Here is a 16,540-nt window from a genome sequence, read left to right as displayed (position 1 = left end):
TTTGTTTGTTTTTTCAAGACAGGGTTTCTCTGTGTAGCCCTGGCTGTCCTGGAACTCACTCTGTAGACCAGGCTGTCCTGGAACTCACTCTGTAGACCAGACTGGCCTCAAATTCACAGAGATCCTCCCGCCTCTGCTTCCTGAGTACTGGGATTAAAGGCATACGTCACCACCGCCAGCTACACAGCCAGCTTTGAACACGGGTGCTGGAGTTCCAAACTCAGGTCTTCAAGCCTGTACAGCAAGTGCTCTTAACCCTTTTACCTTTAAGCTATCTCTCCAGGCCCATATTTTTAAATTTTTTTTCCCTCTCTTTTCTTGCTTGTTTCCTTCTGTTCTTTAAAGTATCCCCCACTTTAAGCCAAGTATGGTGGTGCACAGCTGTAATCATGGCACTAAGGAGACTAACTAATATGAAAAAATCACAAATTTGAGCCAGCCTGAGTTACCTAGTAAGAACCTATCTAAAGCAAAGGGAAAACAAAACACCCCCAAACGTGTATAAATGTGTGTGAGTTCCCTTTTTACATAATTTTACATATCTGTATTTCCTACCCATTCTCCTTTTAACTCCAGACTTGCACATCCAACTCAGTTGCTATTTGCAAAAACAGCCCAAAGTTAATGGGTCCCAAATAAACCAAATGCCTGTCTACCAGCACTTTTCCCATTCTTGATTCCCACAGAAACTCAAGCAAGAAGGATTATCATTCCCCGTTGCCCCTTCCTTAACCATAACAACATGAGTGAGTCTCCTCCCTCTACTTCTAACATCCTCAGAGTCCCTGAGTGCCAGGTCATTAGCTCAGGCCAGCATCTAGTCTCGAATCAATGGCCACAGCTTCTTGATCATTCCCAAGTAATGGTCAGTTCTTAATATGGTATTTTTTCTGTATTTTGTTTTTAAAATGTGCATTTAAAGTACCACGTTGCCTTTGTAATGCCAACATTCGGGGAGGTGGAGGCAGGAGGATCAGGAGTTCAAGGTCAGCCTCAGCTACCTTTGCAGGTTTAAGCCAGTGCAGGTTACACTAGACAGTCTCAGAATATTAAAAAAAAAAAAAAAAGGAAACAAAAAGTGCCTACGTTTTAAGGTCCAGAGCAGGACTGGACAGCAGAACCCCCGTCCTATCCGACTGTCTGAAGATTATTTTATTTTCCAAAGTTGTTGGGAGGAGGCAGTGACTCACGGTGACCACTTCTTCGAAGGCAAACTTTCCAAAAACCCGAACCATTTAGAGGAAAACTCACTTCGACATCACTAAATCTGCGAAAATGGGAAAGCACCTGGCATTCGAGTGCTACACAGTATCCACATTACTGAGCCATCTTAATGGCCACCTATTATCCTCGCAACGCTACGTTATACTCGCAAGGTTACGGGAAAGCTACAACCCGAGACAAGGGGAGCCTGGTCCCTCACCAAGCAGCTTCTCTGGCTTTTTCCAAAGGACATACCGTCCGGAGGCAGGGACCTGCCTGACACCTGGGAAGACGCAGAGACCTCCCCCACGCATGCCAAGTTCCCTGCGCCGGGCACGGAGACACCGGTAACCCACCCCTGGGCCGAGCGCGGGACGCACGCACAGCCATCTCCTCCGCCCGCCGCGACTACGGCTCCTCTCGCGAGAGCACCAGCGGGGGGGGGGGTGCCCGAGCGGCGCCGGGATGTCAGCCGAGCGCTCCAGACCGCGCCCCTCTTGGCGCAGCTGGGAGAGAGGCGCGCGCAAGCCGGGGGAGGGAGCGGCCGGTGTCGCGCACGCGCAGGAAGGTCGAGCGGGCCAGGGGGGGCACGCGGGGGCCCGAGGGCGAGGGGCGGGGCTTTGCGTCGCGCCGCGGGCACGTCGTTGCGCGTCCTCAGTATTTAATGTCTCTGTGTTCGCCCGGCCTGGGCTAGCACGTGGGGGAGCGGCCGAAGCGGGCTGCAGCGCTGCAGGGCAGGGCCGCGGGGCTAGGCGGGGGCCAGGGGGCGGTGGCGGGAGGACTGTGTACCTAGACGGTCGCCCGGGAGCAGGTAAGTAGCGGCTGGCGCGGGCACCCGCCGGCCGGGCCCGGAGGGAGAGCGAGTTGGGGTGATGGGGAGCCTGGGGGTGCAGGTGCCGGGTGCGACGCGCGCGCCAGGTGCCCCGGGGACGGAGCGGTGTGTGCACGGGGCCCGCTGTGAAGCTGGCGGGTCTGTGTCTCAGTGACCCGCGCGCCCCTTGGTCCTCCTTTCCCCGTCGAGCGGTCTGCCCCGCGGGCCGCTGCTGTCAGATCGCGTGCGCTTAGCTTGGGGCGCAGCTCTGAGCCCCTGCTCCCCCTCCCATCCCCGGCACGTCACTGGCCTCTAGGATGGGGATGAGGGCGTAATCCCCCGGGCGTCCCGGTGCGCCTCAACTTTCCCAGGGCTGGCTCACCCTTCTGGGTAGCGAACCCGAGCGCGTCCCACCCAAGGTCGCCCAGCCTCGCTCGCGTTTACTTTTCAAAGGTCGTGTGTACCCAGTTTGAGCGTGGAGAGGAGGCAGCGGGGCGGTCTCTGTCCAGGACCTGGTGCCCAAGGCGGGAGAATAGGTCCTTGGGGACCGATCCCTTTCTTGGCTGAGGGATCGGAGTTGGAATTGGTCACTTTCAGAGCCTCATCTAACTTCTGGGCCCGGTTAATTCGTTCTGGGTTGGCCCGGCGGTGGTGGCAAACCCGAGCAGGTACGCAAGGTTCCTGGAGTTCAGTGCCATGAACTATTGGAGCGAGCTCTGCCGTCGCAGCGGGGAGGATGGGACGCGAGACAGGTCCCAAGCCTATTGGCGGTGGAGGGACCATAAGAACCGAGTTAGGATCGGGAGGTTGAGGACTTGGGTATCTTAAAGGGGATTAGGGCTTGTGGCCACAAAAGCCTGTCCTGAAAGGTGGAGAACCTCTAGCTCCAGGTGCCCGCTGACTTCTGGCCTGGGGGTGGGGGGAGTCCAGTGTCACTTGTCACGCTCCACCTTCCTTCCCGTCCCAGGTTGGTGATCTGGAGGGACTTTGCAGGAGTCATGGGGGGACTTTGCCGGGGTCATAGGTAAAAATGTACTTGGAGAGACCTCTGGATGCGTAACAGGCCGACATTCCGGTGTCAACTACTCCGGTGCCCTAGGTTATGGCTTTTCCTGTTTCCTTTCCGCGGGAGGGAAGGCACTGATGGTATTGTGCTGTGCAGAAGAGACCTCTGGGAAGCCCTGTATATAACGGGACCTTTCTCCCCCGGGAAATGGCTCGGGCGATCGGTACCTTTCTACCATTGGGCTGTGGTTAACACAAACCCGGTGGACTTCGCTCCAGGTGTGAGTGGAGGCTTCTCAAACCCAGTAGGATAGGGTGTATGGGTAGGGCAATTAGTGAGGTTAAACTGCCGATCTTTCCCCTACTGAGGTGGAGGCTGCTTGGGGTTTAAATTTAATTCCTGCAGTGAAATTAGGGCCGCTGGACCTGATGTAACCATCTCTGGTGGTTTCCACCTCCCTCTATACCCGAGTATTGAAGTTGCCGTCCAGGAACACAGTTCACGAAAAGCTATTGCTCCAGGAAATTAACCTCACATGCTCGTTTAACTGCAGAATCCTTCCCAAAGTAGTGACCATGGGGTGTTTTGTTTTTGTTTTAAACGTTTTTTTTTTAGAAAGTGAGGCATAGAGTCTTAGGGCTACCTACCTATTCCTCTCTTAAAGGTACAGAGCATCTAGGGACTCTGAAGGAGTTGTTCTCATATCGGATTCCTCTGTTGTTGGCATTTAAGTGGTTCACCTGCAGATTATTTAAGATTTTTTTTCCCCCAGAGCCTAAGGAACAAGCGAGGTTATGTTTGGGGAGCTTTTTGGACCTGAGCTTTCTTTCACCTCTAACCTGTTTTGTAGGTTCTGGGTAATTCCTGGGTATAGTCTTGTGAAATATGGAAAATGGCTTGGGTTAGAGGAGGTCCTTGTACCCTACAGGTATGCAAATCACTAAAGCTTCAGTTTTACAGTCATTTTGCCAGTTCAGTAGGCCTTGTTCTGTGGAGTGTGCAGGTGGCTGTCTAACCCAGTGGGTGAGACTGGTCTGGATCTAGTGGGTTTGTGTCTACACGGAGTTCCTCAGAGGAGTCTCTCCTATCTCCCAGCTGTTTGTAGAAATTGCATTCACACTTGGCCACTGCAGGGTGACAGCCGAGATATAGCTATCTGATGTACGTTGTCTGCTCAGATGCCGAAAGTGGTGTGTCGGGTTGTTGAACATCAGTACTTTACAGCAATTATGTCTTGCTAACCAGTAAGCCAGATTATACTTGGACCCGATCCAGAGTCTGGTCATAGCATAGTTTATGGAGGAAGGTGGTTTTAAACTTCCAGTTTTTCCTTTCTCATCCCAAGTATGGATGGAATCATATTTGAGACTGGGGTCTGTGCCTGGTATACGGCAGGCACTTAAGTATAGTATCCCTCACTCACAAGGAATCCCTGTGTTTGACTCAATCATTTGATTACTTAAATATAAAAACACTCCCTCCCCTAGCCTCTGACCTAGTAACTTGCTTAGAAGGAAAGAGAAGACAAATTGGTTTCTCCATGCTTTGCCACCTAGCCTCCTGGGTCAACATATCTCGATCAAACTGGCATTTTAAGGCATCGGAGCTCATGTACCTGGAGAGCTGTCCCGTTTTCCGTGGCCACTCCTTCCTAATCTTCCATGTGAGTCTGCCATGCCTGGGCCTCTCTGCAGCCCAGTCTTTTCCTGTTTGGGGGAAGTTTGTGTCTGGCATTTGTTTCTTTGAATAGCCATCCTAGGAACTTCAATATGGGGAGGTGCTTGGGTTCTGTGGGCCCCATGCCCCGATGAAATCATCTTACGATGTTTGAAAGTTGCTAATCTCTATAGTGGGGTGTGTTTAAGTCCTAAATCTGGCTTCATAGGGCAGGTTTTGATTCTCCTTCCTGGTGTAGTCAGTCTCTCGGTCTTTCTCAAGTCCTTGGGATTGAACATAGGGGCCTTATGCATGGTAAGTACTGTATCATTGACCTTTAGCCCCAAGTGTTCTTTTTCTTTTTTTGAGACCCACTATATAACTAAGGCCAGCCTAAACCCACAGTCCTCTGACTTCAGCCTTCCAAGTGCAGGATTAGAAGCATACAGCATCACTGTTCACCCCTATTTCCCTCCTCCTGATGGTGCATGCCATTCTGTCCAAGTCCCTGTGTTCGGAGTTCATGTTTGTAAACGTTCTGTTCCCTGTCCCGTATACTGACCACTTGTGTTCACTGAGCCTTGTCATTGAGGCCCATTTGCATCAGGAGCAAAGCAAGGCAACAAAGTGACTTCCGGAGGGGATGCATGGGGTGCTCAGGGTAGAGGAAGGCCTGTCGCTGCTGGCCTTAGCTGGCAAGAGTTCAGGGCTTGCTGTAGCTCTTCAAGCTCCGACCAGCCTGCTGGCCCTCTAGGGTCTATTTTTTTTTTTTTTTTTGATTGGTAAAAAAAGACTTGGTGAAGGAAAGGCATTAAATGTATTCTGAGTGTGGGGAGAGGGGGGGAGAGAGAGAGAGAGAGCGAGAGCGAGCGAGCTGGTAGTCGCAGGCTTATACCTAAAAAGTATACTGATTATGCCCTGGGAGTTAGGGCAAGGTGGGTACCTGGGGACTGCTAGAGGAATGTGGTTGGGCCGCCACGCTGGGCAGCGCAAGTCACAAACATTCCATCACCATACAAAGTTTTGGCTGGTGCAGGTCTAGAATATTCTTTGTCCTACTCCAAAATCTGAGCTGCCTCACCTGTAAATCTCTCTAAAAACACCATGTTTGGGTTTTAGTATTAATAGTTCACAAGCCCAACTGCTTTGGTGACAGTTTTTCTTTTCATGGAATGTTAAGAAGCAAATTCTGGTCTGCAGTGGGGATGGGGGTGGTCCCTTAGGAAAGAGGTTGAGAAATGAGTCTAGTGAGAGGCCTGGGGGCGTGAGTGAGCATGGAGCAGAGCAACCAGACCTGAAGCCCTTATTTTTGTTTAGAGCTTTGCTCATTATTGTAAAGGGTCTTATTGGTTCTCTAAGACCCGTCTGTGTTCCTTGTCCTTGGTCTCCAAATGTCATATGTCACCAGAAGGACCTATGTGAAGCCTCTCTGCTAAGTCAGTTTGAATTTTTATCCTGTGCCTATAATACATTTTTTTCTGAGACAGGGTCTGCCTGTGTATCTCAGGGGTGTGCTGTATCGCCCCAGCTGGCCTCAGATGATTGTCAGAACCTTCCAAGTGCTGGGATGACAGCTAGGAGCTACTGTTACTGTGTCTGACTTCCTAGCAGCCCATCTTGGTGTTAGGAGGTGTACCTTTACAGTCGATGGGAAAATAGTGGTTCTGGCGTTGACCCTGAAATGTTAGTGTGGGATGAATCTGGGGGGAGTGGACAGACGCCTACTTACCCCACCTAGGGGTCACATGGCAGACCAAAGCGTGGATGCCATCGAAGTCCAGCTTAGTGAACCAATGAGTTTTATTGGGGCTACTTATAAGAGTGTGGGTGAGGGGTTATTTATAGGAGCAGAAATGACTCAAAGACAGCGGCATCACCAAGGCCCACCCCAGCATGGGTGAGAGACAGCTCGCAGAGCTGGGAACCTGGAGCACACTGCACAGCCTGCAGGCAGCTCAACAGGTTGGAGAGAATCCTTTCCAAGTGCCTCTGGTCTGGACCTCTTGGGTGCAGCTCGGCTGCTTGCTGCCTCTTCCAGGCCGCTGGTCTGGTCTGAGTCTCTGCAGCTCTTCTCAGTCTTGTTTGCGGCTCAGCTTTTTTCCCTCTGAGAGGGACTCTCAGCTTTTATAATTTACTCTGGCCGGGAGGAGCCTAGTGAATCTGTTCCATTTCAGGGAGCTCTTGAAGCTAATTTTTAGTAGTTTATATCCCTGTTTAAGTAGCTGCCCTGTAGGATAGGATGTTTTGATCTGGGAAGAAACTTGGGCTGGAGAGATGGCTCAGAGGTTAAGAGCATGACTGCTCTTCCCGAGGTCCTGAGTTGAATTTCCAGCAACCACATGGTGGCTCACAACAATCTGTAATGAGATCTGGTGCCCTCTTCTGTATACATAATAAAAAATAAATCTTAAAAAAAAAGAAAGAAAGAAACTTAACAATCTGGCCCTGGGTCTGCTTTGTTTGAACCTTCCCGAAGTGGCCTTGAACTTAATGTTACAGATGTGCAGCCCACATTTGGTGAGCACTTATTAGAATATTAATTATTTATTGAAATGGAGTCTTACTGTGTTGCCGTGGCTGGTCCCAGGCTCCTGGGCTCAAGGGATTCCCTCCACAGTTTCCCAAGTAGCCAAGACTACCTGTGCCTATCACTGTAACTATCTAGGTATTTTTTTATTTTGCTTTTTATCTGTTTATCCCTGAGGTTAAGTATCTCTAGTTTGAAACTGTGACCCCCAAAGAGGGTAGGTAAGGTGACCCCAGGACACCACCAGTTTTGGGTCTGAGTTGATGTGGATTTTACTTCTCCATACTGGTGTGGCCTTGAGACTGTCCTTACTTCTTCATTATCACCTCCTCTCATCCACAGTGTGAAACTGGAGTCTTCAAGAATGAAAAGTTTATCCCACAGACTGAGCCTGTTCAGTAGTTTGAGTCAGTTAAGCCTCATTACAACCCTGTGGAGCTATTCAGGTCCCATTTCAGATCTTATTCTTTTAACTCTTTACAAAGCCCTGTCATCATTAGGGAAATGCACCTTTGAAATGCACAAGTAATTACTGAATAGGGAAGCCTCAGGGTCTGGGAAACTGAGCAGGATGCAAGACAACCTTGAAGTCACTCATTCCTTGGCTAATAATAACAGTGCCTGTCAGACCTCACATGGAGGTCATGAGACCATCCCCCTGTCCCTCAGTAGGCTGTTACCCAAGAGAGGAGGAAACAGCAAGGTCGGTCCAAGGCAGCCCCCAGACTCTCTCCAGCCTTGGTGTGGCTGTGCCTCTGTTCGGGTGAGAGATGGCACTCCATTCGGAGGCAGCTCCTGTCCGCTGGTCTCTCTTCTTGTCACTCCAGCAGAGGCGGAGCAGGAGTGACTTCTGACTTGTCTAGCTGCCCTGGAGAGAGACCAGCTCTGGAGAATAACCTCCCGGCTTTGTCCTTTGGCTTCGGTGTGACCCACTCCACCAAGCTTGGAGTTATTTTTAGCAGGTGGCATCCTTCAGGAGAGTCAAGTGTATGTGGCTCTAAGTGCCCAGGACAGGTCCTAGGGGGCCACTGCTACCTAATCGGGGGAAGGAGGAGACTAAAGCCACCCTTAGAAATTGCTGTAGCCTCTGAGCACGGGCCCACTAAGAGGTCTCTGAGGTTGTCTTTTCTATTCTGGGTTTGGGGCAGGACCAGGCAGGCATGTGACTGAGGCCATCAGTGAGCTAGGGAGATGGGTCAGGTACTGTCTTAGGAAATGAGGCCCCTTGATACCCCGGCAGCGAATTTCCCACCCATCCCCACCTTTTTAGTGAAGTTGCTGAAATATAAGGGCTGGCCACTAAATAGCATAAAAAGTCTGAAACTATGTGTTGACTGGCAGTCCCATTACTGCTGTCTTCAACTTCACTCAAAATACAAGCACAGGAGGTGTCAAAGTGGTCCCAGTAGGTAGGGGTGTGTGGGTGTGTCGGTGTGGGTGTATGTGTGTGTGTGTGGGGAGGTAGGTGGAAGGGAGTGAGAAGGAGGGTGTGTGTGTGTGTGTGTGTGTGTGTGTGTGTAACCCAGGAACTTTCACGTGCTAGGCTCTCCTCTGGGGCACATCATCAGTCATATACCCCTACCCCCACTCGGAATTTTTTGCTGGGAGGAAGCCACTGAGACGGAAGAGGGATGAAAAAGAAGTTTGACAAGTTTGCCTGTTCCTCATACTTTTCTTTCCGCTCTCCCCCTTCCTCCTTCCCTCGAACTCAGCTGCCAACTCCAGCCCATCTATCTGTTCCTGATTAAGAAAGCTTCAAGCCATATAAGGCCCTCTGTGGCCTATGGTTTATGTTGGCTGGAGAGCAAGGTTGTTGTTGCAAGGTCCGACTCAAGGACTAGCAAGAACTTATGTGAGGGTGTGTGTGTGTGTGTGTGTGTGTGTGTGTGTGTGTGTGTGTGTGTACTGTACATGGGCACACCTACCTCCAGGGGCTGGACCCACGTGAGGGCTAGTGCTCAGGACACTGGTCCAGCAGTGGCTCTCTAAGCTAATGTGTATTGTGGCTGCAGGGCTTCCTAGCAAGCATGTGTGCTGAGATTCTGGGTAAAAAACAAGCCGGTTTACCTAGAAAATATATCTGTTATGTTTCTAGCCAGGTGCATCGTGATTCTGGAGGCAGTTTATGAATTAAGAACAAAGCACCCCGACTCTGGAAAACAGTTGGCCCTCTGGAAGTATGTTCCCGCATGTTTTTGAGTCCCGTGGTTCCTTAGCTTCTGTGGGGGATGTGGAGCCAGTCATTCCTCTGACCCTATCTTGGCCTCTCCTTGCTCTCGCGGGAGCTAGCCAAGCTTGTTCCTGCCTGAGGACTTTGGCACATGTTTTCTCTGCCTGGGACTTCTCTCCCTCTCCGAGCCACCTTCATCCTGGCATGGCTCCCCACTCTTTCAGTTCCGAAGCTCTGGTGGCTCTTCTTCCAAGAGGCATAATTCTCTACCCTTCTACCTAGAGCTTCTCATCCCCGAGACTCTACCTAGCCTTTCTCATCTCAACCGCAGGGCCCAGAAAAGACAAGGAAGCATTTCTTAGCCCTCCCATTACTTTTCCATGCATGGGGGGATGTGCCAGGGGTGCCTTGGGCCTCTGTGCTCTCAACCGGTTGAGAGACGACAGGCATATTACATGAAGTTCTTCATTGCATTGTCTAATTATCTGAAAGTTGAGTCTCCATTCCTTCCTCCACCTCTGCTGCCTGAGACAACTCTCCCCAGCCCCCATGGAGCTAGCTCACGGTGGGTATTGATACCTTTATTAAATGATGGGTCCTGCTACCTTAAGGGTGGGGAGACTGTTGCCATGGTTCCCAAAAGCTCTCTCGGTGAGCATGTTCTCTTCTTGATTTTTACTGCTATGTTAGTTTAGGGGTATCTGAAGCAAAAATGCCATCCATTATGAGAAAAGAGAGCATTACAAGTTTGTACGTGAGCTGATACGACTGTGTATTTATCTTGGTCAGCAAGAAAGACATACTGTGTGATAAGAGAGCATCCGTTTCCACTTGTATATAGTTTAACTGGTCATGATGGCATATGCGTGTAATCCCAATGCTTGGAGGCTGAGGCAGGAAGGTTATGATTTAAAGATTTAAAGTCCACTTGAGCTACATAGTGAGAATCTGTCTCAAAACCAAACCAAGACCCTAGACTGTTGAGTGAAGTCTGTCTCAGCATTGCTTATGGAGAGAAAGTGATTTGTTTGTTTATTGTTCTGGGGGTTGGATCCAATTCCTTGGCAGGCCACACTGACCTTTTGATTATTCACAAGACTTGAAGGGACAGTCCTTTGCTGGGACTGTAACTCATTGGTACAGGGCTTGTCCAGAATGCACAAGGTATTGTCCCCGGGTATTATCCCTAGACAGTCCTTTGTCCTGTGACAGCACCTTGGAAGCCACCTTGAGCCTTCCCTCTTTCCTTCCTTCCTTCCTTCCTTCCTTCCTTCCTCCTTCCTTCCTTCTTCTCTCTTTATGTAGTATTTTTAGTTTTGTGTATGTGTGCTTGCCTGTGTGAGAGTATCCAAGGAAGCCTGAGGAATGGTGTTCCCTGGCGCCGGACTCACAGGTGGTTCTGAGCCACCTAGTGTGGGTGCTGGGACCTGAGTCAGGTCCTCTCTAAGAGCGGGGCGTGCTCGTGCTCCGAACTGCTTGAGCTGGCTTCCAGCTGTCCTCTAGTCTGCTTGCTTGCTCACTCGATTCCCCCCTCCTTCTTTTCTTCTTCTTTAGAAAATACTGTCTGGTTTTCTACTGTGAAAGAAAGTGAGCACTCTGTTCATTCCTACAACTTCTTTCTCTTTTTCTCAGTATAGTAGCATAATTTGATATTACTATTCATAAACATTATCTGTGGCTACAAAGTTCTGTTTCTCTCTCTCTCTCTCTCTCTCTCTCTCTCTCTCTCTCTCTCTCCCCCCCCCCCTCCCTCCTTCTCTCTCCCCCCCCCCTTTCACTGTGTAGCCCAGGCTTGTCTGGTGTTCACCATCCTCCTTCCTCAGTCCCCATCCCCACCCCAAGTACTGGGATTGTACATATACACCACCATGCCCAGCCTTACTTGCTTTCTATACTTCTGTGTCTTTGCTAGCTCCCTGCTTTCCTGACCTTTGCCATTGGAGCAGTCTTTATGCTGTCGGTGGGAAGGCTTTGGGATCGAACATATCAGATCCTCCTAAGAGTTCTGTGTTGCTCTGGGGATATATCCTTTTCTGTTGGTTCTGCCTCCTCTTCCTCCTGGGAATCCTCTCCACCTGTTGTGTTCTTCCTGGATGTGACACCCGCTCCTGTCTGGATTTCCTCCCATGTCTTGGCAGAACAACACATCCTTCAGGACCGTGCTGAGAGTGTGTGTGGACGTAGGTGGGTGGCTAGCAGGAAGTAGGCTCATGTGCGCAGGAGAGCAGGAGAGCAGGTACCTCTGAAGGTCTGCATTGCGGGCATGGGACTAAACGCAGGACTGACTACTGTTCAGCAGGGACAACTAAAGTAACAGAGGCTTTACCTTTTGGAAGTTGTGAAGGAGAGCGCTCTGGGTTTGAGCCCCCAGGTGGAAAAAGTGGCTCTGGTGTGCAAGCCAGCTCTCCCTGGCTCCTCATGAGGCACCCAGTCTAAAGTCCTCTCGTCCCCACACAAGGACACTAGAACATCCCCGCCTGAGGAAGAGGGCACCGTGTTTTCTGCTTGTTCCTCCAACCGCCAGGGACTTTTCCTGTCCTTTGGACCAGTCAGTAGCAGTGTGGGCAGCTCACTAGGGAAGAGATCATGGGTTTTGACCTCCAAAAAACTGTGGAAAGTTCAAGAGTTTCTCATTCACTTCTATCCTATGCTGCCTGGTACTTGGAGTTGCCAATAAATATTTATGGAATAAAAATGTTCCTCTTATACCTTTGTGATTTCTTGATTGCTGGCATTGCATTGGTTGTTGGCCACACATCGACATCTTTGCCTTGTCTCTTGTGAAGGCACATACCGTCTTTTAGTTTTTATTTGCTTGCTCTTGAGACAGGGTCTCTAACTGATGATCCTCCTGTCTCAGTCTCTGGAGTGCTGGGATTATGACCTCTAAGTATGCTTGTTGTCAGATCACTGCTCCTAGCTCTGGGGCAGGCCTGTGTGGTGCCTTCGGTGCTGAGGTGGAACTCCGTGTTCCCAGGAGCACATTCCTGCATCTGCTTTGTCTTCGCCCCCAGAGTCTGACAGAATTCACTTGTAAAGCCAAGTCATAGGAAAGAACCTAGGGTGAGGGCCAGGAAGAACTGGACACAGTCTTTAACATTTGCAAAACCACACCCCGCCCAGGGTGAAGCAGCCGGGGAGACCACTGTAGAAGGGCTTGGCTGTTTTCCAACGTCACTGGAGGGGACTGCTGCTAGACCTGTCAGCAGAGGAGAGGCAGATGCTCTGTTCTTGTGTGCTTGGCTCCCTTTGGTACCAAGTTTCCTTTCTTTGACCTTTATTTTTGTTTCCTGGTGTGCATCTGTGTATGCACACCATGCCATACAGTGATTTCAGGAAACAGAAGAGGCTGTCAGTTCCCCCGGGACTGGTGTCACTGAGGGTTTTGAGCCACTGTTGGGTGCTGGGAATTGAACCCAGGACCTCTGCAAGAACAGCCAGTGAGCCATCTCTCCAGCCCGTGTTACCAAATTCTCTAAACTAGAAGTTAGTTAACTCCTGATTGGGCTGGCAAGGAAGACACCGTGTCTAGAGTAGGACTTTGAGCTCCTAGCTCTCCTTACCTGAGCCTCTTTTTCTAGACTTTCATTTTCCTTTTTAGCCAGAGAAGTTTCACCAAGCAGGTCTTCCCCTCAGATGTTAGGTCAAACTTCTGTCTTTCTACTGCGAAGCAGGCTGAGAAAGTATTCCATGATGTCCTGATAGCTGACCCACCTACACAAGGAGTTAGAGCTACCCTAGGGTGCATCTATCTGTCTGTCTGCCTGCCTGCACTGGCTGGCTTGCTGTCCTGTGAGACTGTCACAATGGGGGTGTGTAGGGCTAACCCTGGGCAGGCCAGCTAGGCCATTATGAGCTAACTCGGAATCTTGAGGGTGCTCTCATGAGTCACAGCTTGCTCAGCCCCCCAGGGATGAAGGGAAGACCAGCGCTGGGCTAAGACCGGCACACCTGAGGCATGGCTCCATCACTGTGATCCTGGGCCTCAGCCATGCTGCTGTGGGAGAGTGGCCCCTGCTCACCATCACCCCCCACCTCAGTGGCAAAAGTGCACTCTGCCAGCAAGGTAGGTACTGGCTTCCTGACTCTGGCCCGGAGCTCTCATGTCCTAGGATTTTCTGGGAAAACCCTCTAGTACTGTGCTGCCTCTGGGCTGTGGCCTCCAGCATGTGGATATTTAAGTTCACTTTATTTAAGATTAGAAAGTGAGTTCTTGAGTCACATTTTGTCATATTTCAAATGCTCAGTAACCTGTGGCTAAGTGGCTGACTGCCAGCGTGGGACAGTCAACCACCACATGGGGAGTGCCCTCTGGTGATCTGCCCCACTTTGACCAGGCTGCCACTGCCTTGACTATAAAGGTCACAAACTTATTTTGCCAGGCTTCCTCCCTGGCTCTTTAGGTCAGCTCCTAGGACACCTTCAGGCTCTGCTCAGAGAGTTTGCTCCACTCTCCTACTCTTAAAGGCATCATCAGAACCATAACAATGTCATTTCTCCCCCATATCTATTGCAACCTGTAGAAATCCTGGTTTTTAAAAGAGAATGTACTTATTTTATGTGTGTGAGTGTTTTGCCTGCATATATGTATGAACACTGCATGTGTGCCTGGTGCCGAGGGAGGCCAGAAGAGGATGTCAGAAACCTTGGAACTGATGGCTATACATCATCTTATGTGTCCTGGAAACCGAACTTATGTCCTCTGGGAGAACAGTAAGTGCCCTTAACCACTGAACCGTCTCTCCACCCTAATCCTGGTCTTCAAAAAAGCTTTCCTGGACTCTACCAATACTTCTGTAAGGGTGTGCTTGGGTCTGAGATAGTCTTCTACCTGGACCCTGAGCTTCTGGCAGAAGAACTGCTCCTGATAAGCCGCATGCACAGGTCTGAATATGTGAGTAAGCAAGGGAGCAGCCGACCTGGGAGTTCAGAAAGCGCTGCTGATGGAAACTAGAGGTTTTCCTTTGCAGCCAGGCAGGGGACCCTGAGTGCCTGGTCTTCTTCCCCTCAACTCCTACCCCAGGGAACTTCCTTGTGGAAGCCAGCAGCCTGCTGCTGTTCTCCATACAGGAAATACAGGAGAGCCTGCGGGCGGGCAGCTAGACTTTCACTTTGGCTTGCCTGCCCGGGGAGACCTCTTGAAGAGAAGGCACATTAGCAAGAGTTTGCTGTGCTTTGCTCTGGAGAGGAGCACCAGGGCACACACTCTCCTGGTGGGCATCAGTGGAACACTGGGAGGAATGTTTGAGTTCCAATCAGGAGGGTTTGTAGACAGCTGTCCAGCACACAAAGTGGTGTGAGTCTCCCACCAGAGCCAAGCCCACACTGGACTTGGGCTCTTGGCTCCTAAGCTGTTGTTTTTATGATTGGCTTTCCTGTTGGTTACAGGTAGCCCCTTTTCCAGTAACTGCAGCCAAAACTGACTTAGTCACCAGGGCCAACACTGTTCTGTGCCATTCCCAGGGGTTGTTTTCTTGTTTAGAAGGTTCTAGACTGTGGTTACAGGTTTGTCAGCTGGTTTGGGAGTGAGGCTTTTCAGAGAAGCCACAGGTACTTCTGGAAGGAGAAGGGACCCTTTTAGAACCTGGAGTGAGCAGATGACTGCGAAGGCCCGCTGGCTGCAGCGCGTGCCTGCCTTCAGCTCTGTGTGACTGCTTGGCCACAAGCCAGCATGCATCTATTCCTGGGCAAATGGACCTGCTAAAAATAAGCAGGCAGCAGTTTAATTCCAGCAGATTCAAAATAGCTGAGTGTCCTCCTCACCAGCCTAGGGCAGGGCTGGGAGCATCCTTGTGGGAGGCTTTCCTGACTGCAGGCAGCCTGCCTCCTGGGGGGAGAAGGTGGCCTTGGCAGCCTCCTGTTCGCTTCTGAGTGCGGAGCGTGAGGGCTTTGGGACATGCTGTGTTCAGTCTCCTTATATCTTGGGAAGTTCAGCTTTAAAAACCAAATGCCGCCAGGCGGTGGTGGCGCACGCCTTTAATCCCAGCACTCGGGAGGCAGAGGCAGGTGGATCTTTGTGAGTTCGAGGCCAGCCTGGTCTCCAAAGCGAGTTCCAGGAAAGGCGCAAAGCTACACAGAGAAACCCTGTCTCGAAAAACAAACAAACAAACAAACAAACAAACAAACAAAAAACAAATGCCAGCCTGGCAGTGGTGGCACACGCCTTTAATCCCAGCACTCGGGAGGCGGGGCCAGTCGGATCTCTGTTTGAGGCCAGCCTGGTCTACAGAGTGAGATTCAGGACAAGCTCCAAAACAACACAGAGAAACCAAAAAATAAATGTCAGCTGGTAGTAGTGCTGCACGTCCTTCATCCCAGCACTCAGGAGGCAGAGGCAGGCAGATTTTTTTTTTTTTTTTTTTTTTTTTTTTTTTTTTTTTGAGGCCTACAAAGTGAGTTCCAGGACAGCCAGGGCTACACAGAGAAACCCTGTCTCTAAAAACCAAAACCAAAACCCAAATGCCTGGGACAAAGAGCAACTAACAAGCTTTGTTAGGGAAGGAAGGTGGTGGGAAGCCTTGTGAGGCTGAAGGGTGTGTGTGTGTGTGTGTGTGTGTGTGTGTGTGTGTGTGTATGTGTATATGTGTGTGTGTGTGTGTGTGTGTGTATGTACAAATGCATGCAGGTTCATGCACAGCAGTTCTACTTGGACTGTCAGGGAAGGTTGGCATATCTTGTTACCTCTTTTTTTTTTTAAATGTGTCACCCCTTACAGACTTGTCAGACCATGTAAATTGGGGGTGGGGGTGGGGAGTGGCTTCTTAAAAATTCCCAAGAAGGCTGTTTGACTGACATGAGACTGGCTGGCAGTGAGGAAGAGAGGGCCTACTTTCTTGATTGGTAGGAAGTGGAGTTGGTGGAGGGGCATCAGTTGCCTTGGAGAGCCCCCTGTGGGTGCCTCCTGCTACCAGACATTTGAAAAGACAGTTAGGTTTGGTAGGTTGCATTCAAGGCCTTTGGGTGTGTAGCTCCTGATCCCAGAGCCTTTATCCTTGTAGAGAATAGCTGCTGTCCCACCCACTGTCTTGGAAGTAGGAGACAAATAAACCCTGCTCTCTATAGGGCTCTTGGGGGAACTCCCTCACACATCTTTGGTCTTTGCCTGGAAACAGCTCTGGAGAGAGGGACTTTGTCCTGAGCACTCAACCCCCCTCGCCCAGCAGTGCG

At 50.5% G+C, this 16,540-nt stretch overlaps 1 protein-coding gene and 1 long non-coding RNA gene across 5 annotated transcripts in view; one reads left to right on the top strand and one right to left on the bottom strand.

The window, feature by feature from the left end:
• Window positions 1-1,900: 1,900 nt before the first annotated feature.
• Akap1 (A-kinase anchoring protein 1) overlaps window positions 1,901-16,540 on the top strand; it is a 32,060-nt gene continuing 17,420 nt past the window's right edge. For 2 of the 4 annotated variants that reach the window (XR_009380701.1, XM_059271497.1), the window contains exon 1: window positions 13,255-13,439. The gene's annotated coding sequence lies outside the window, so the exon portion shown is untranslated. Of the gene's footprint in view, window positions 2,015-13,253; window positions 13,440-16,540 lie in introns of those variants that run through there. The other 2 variants (XM_059271498.1, XM_059271500.1) reach the window with 2 other exon arrangements.
• Window positions 12,145-13,209, bottom strand: LOC131917576 (uncharacterized). Its single transcript, XR_009380702.1, has 2 exons — window positions 12,937-13,209; window positions 12,145-12,572 (listed from the first exon to the last, which is right to left on the bottom strand). It is a non-coding gene; the product is annotated as an uncharacterized LOC131917576 (long non-coding RNA).

This window comes from Peromyscus eremicus, chromosome 8a, assembly GCF_949786415.1.
Source record: "Peromyscus eremicus chromosome 8a, PerEre_H2_v1, whole genome shotgun sequence".
Taxonomy (NCBI): domain Eukaryota; kingdom Metazoa; phylum Chordata; class Mammalia; order Rodentia; family Cricetidae; genus Peromyscus; species Peromyscus eremicus.
This window is presented reverse-complemented; position numbering and strand designations above follow the sequence as displayed.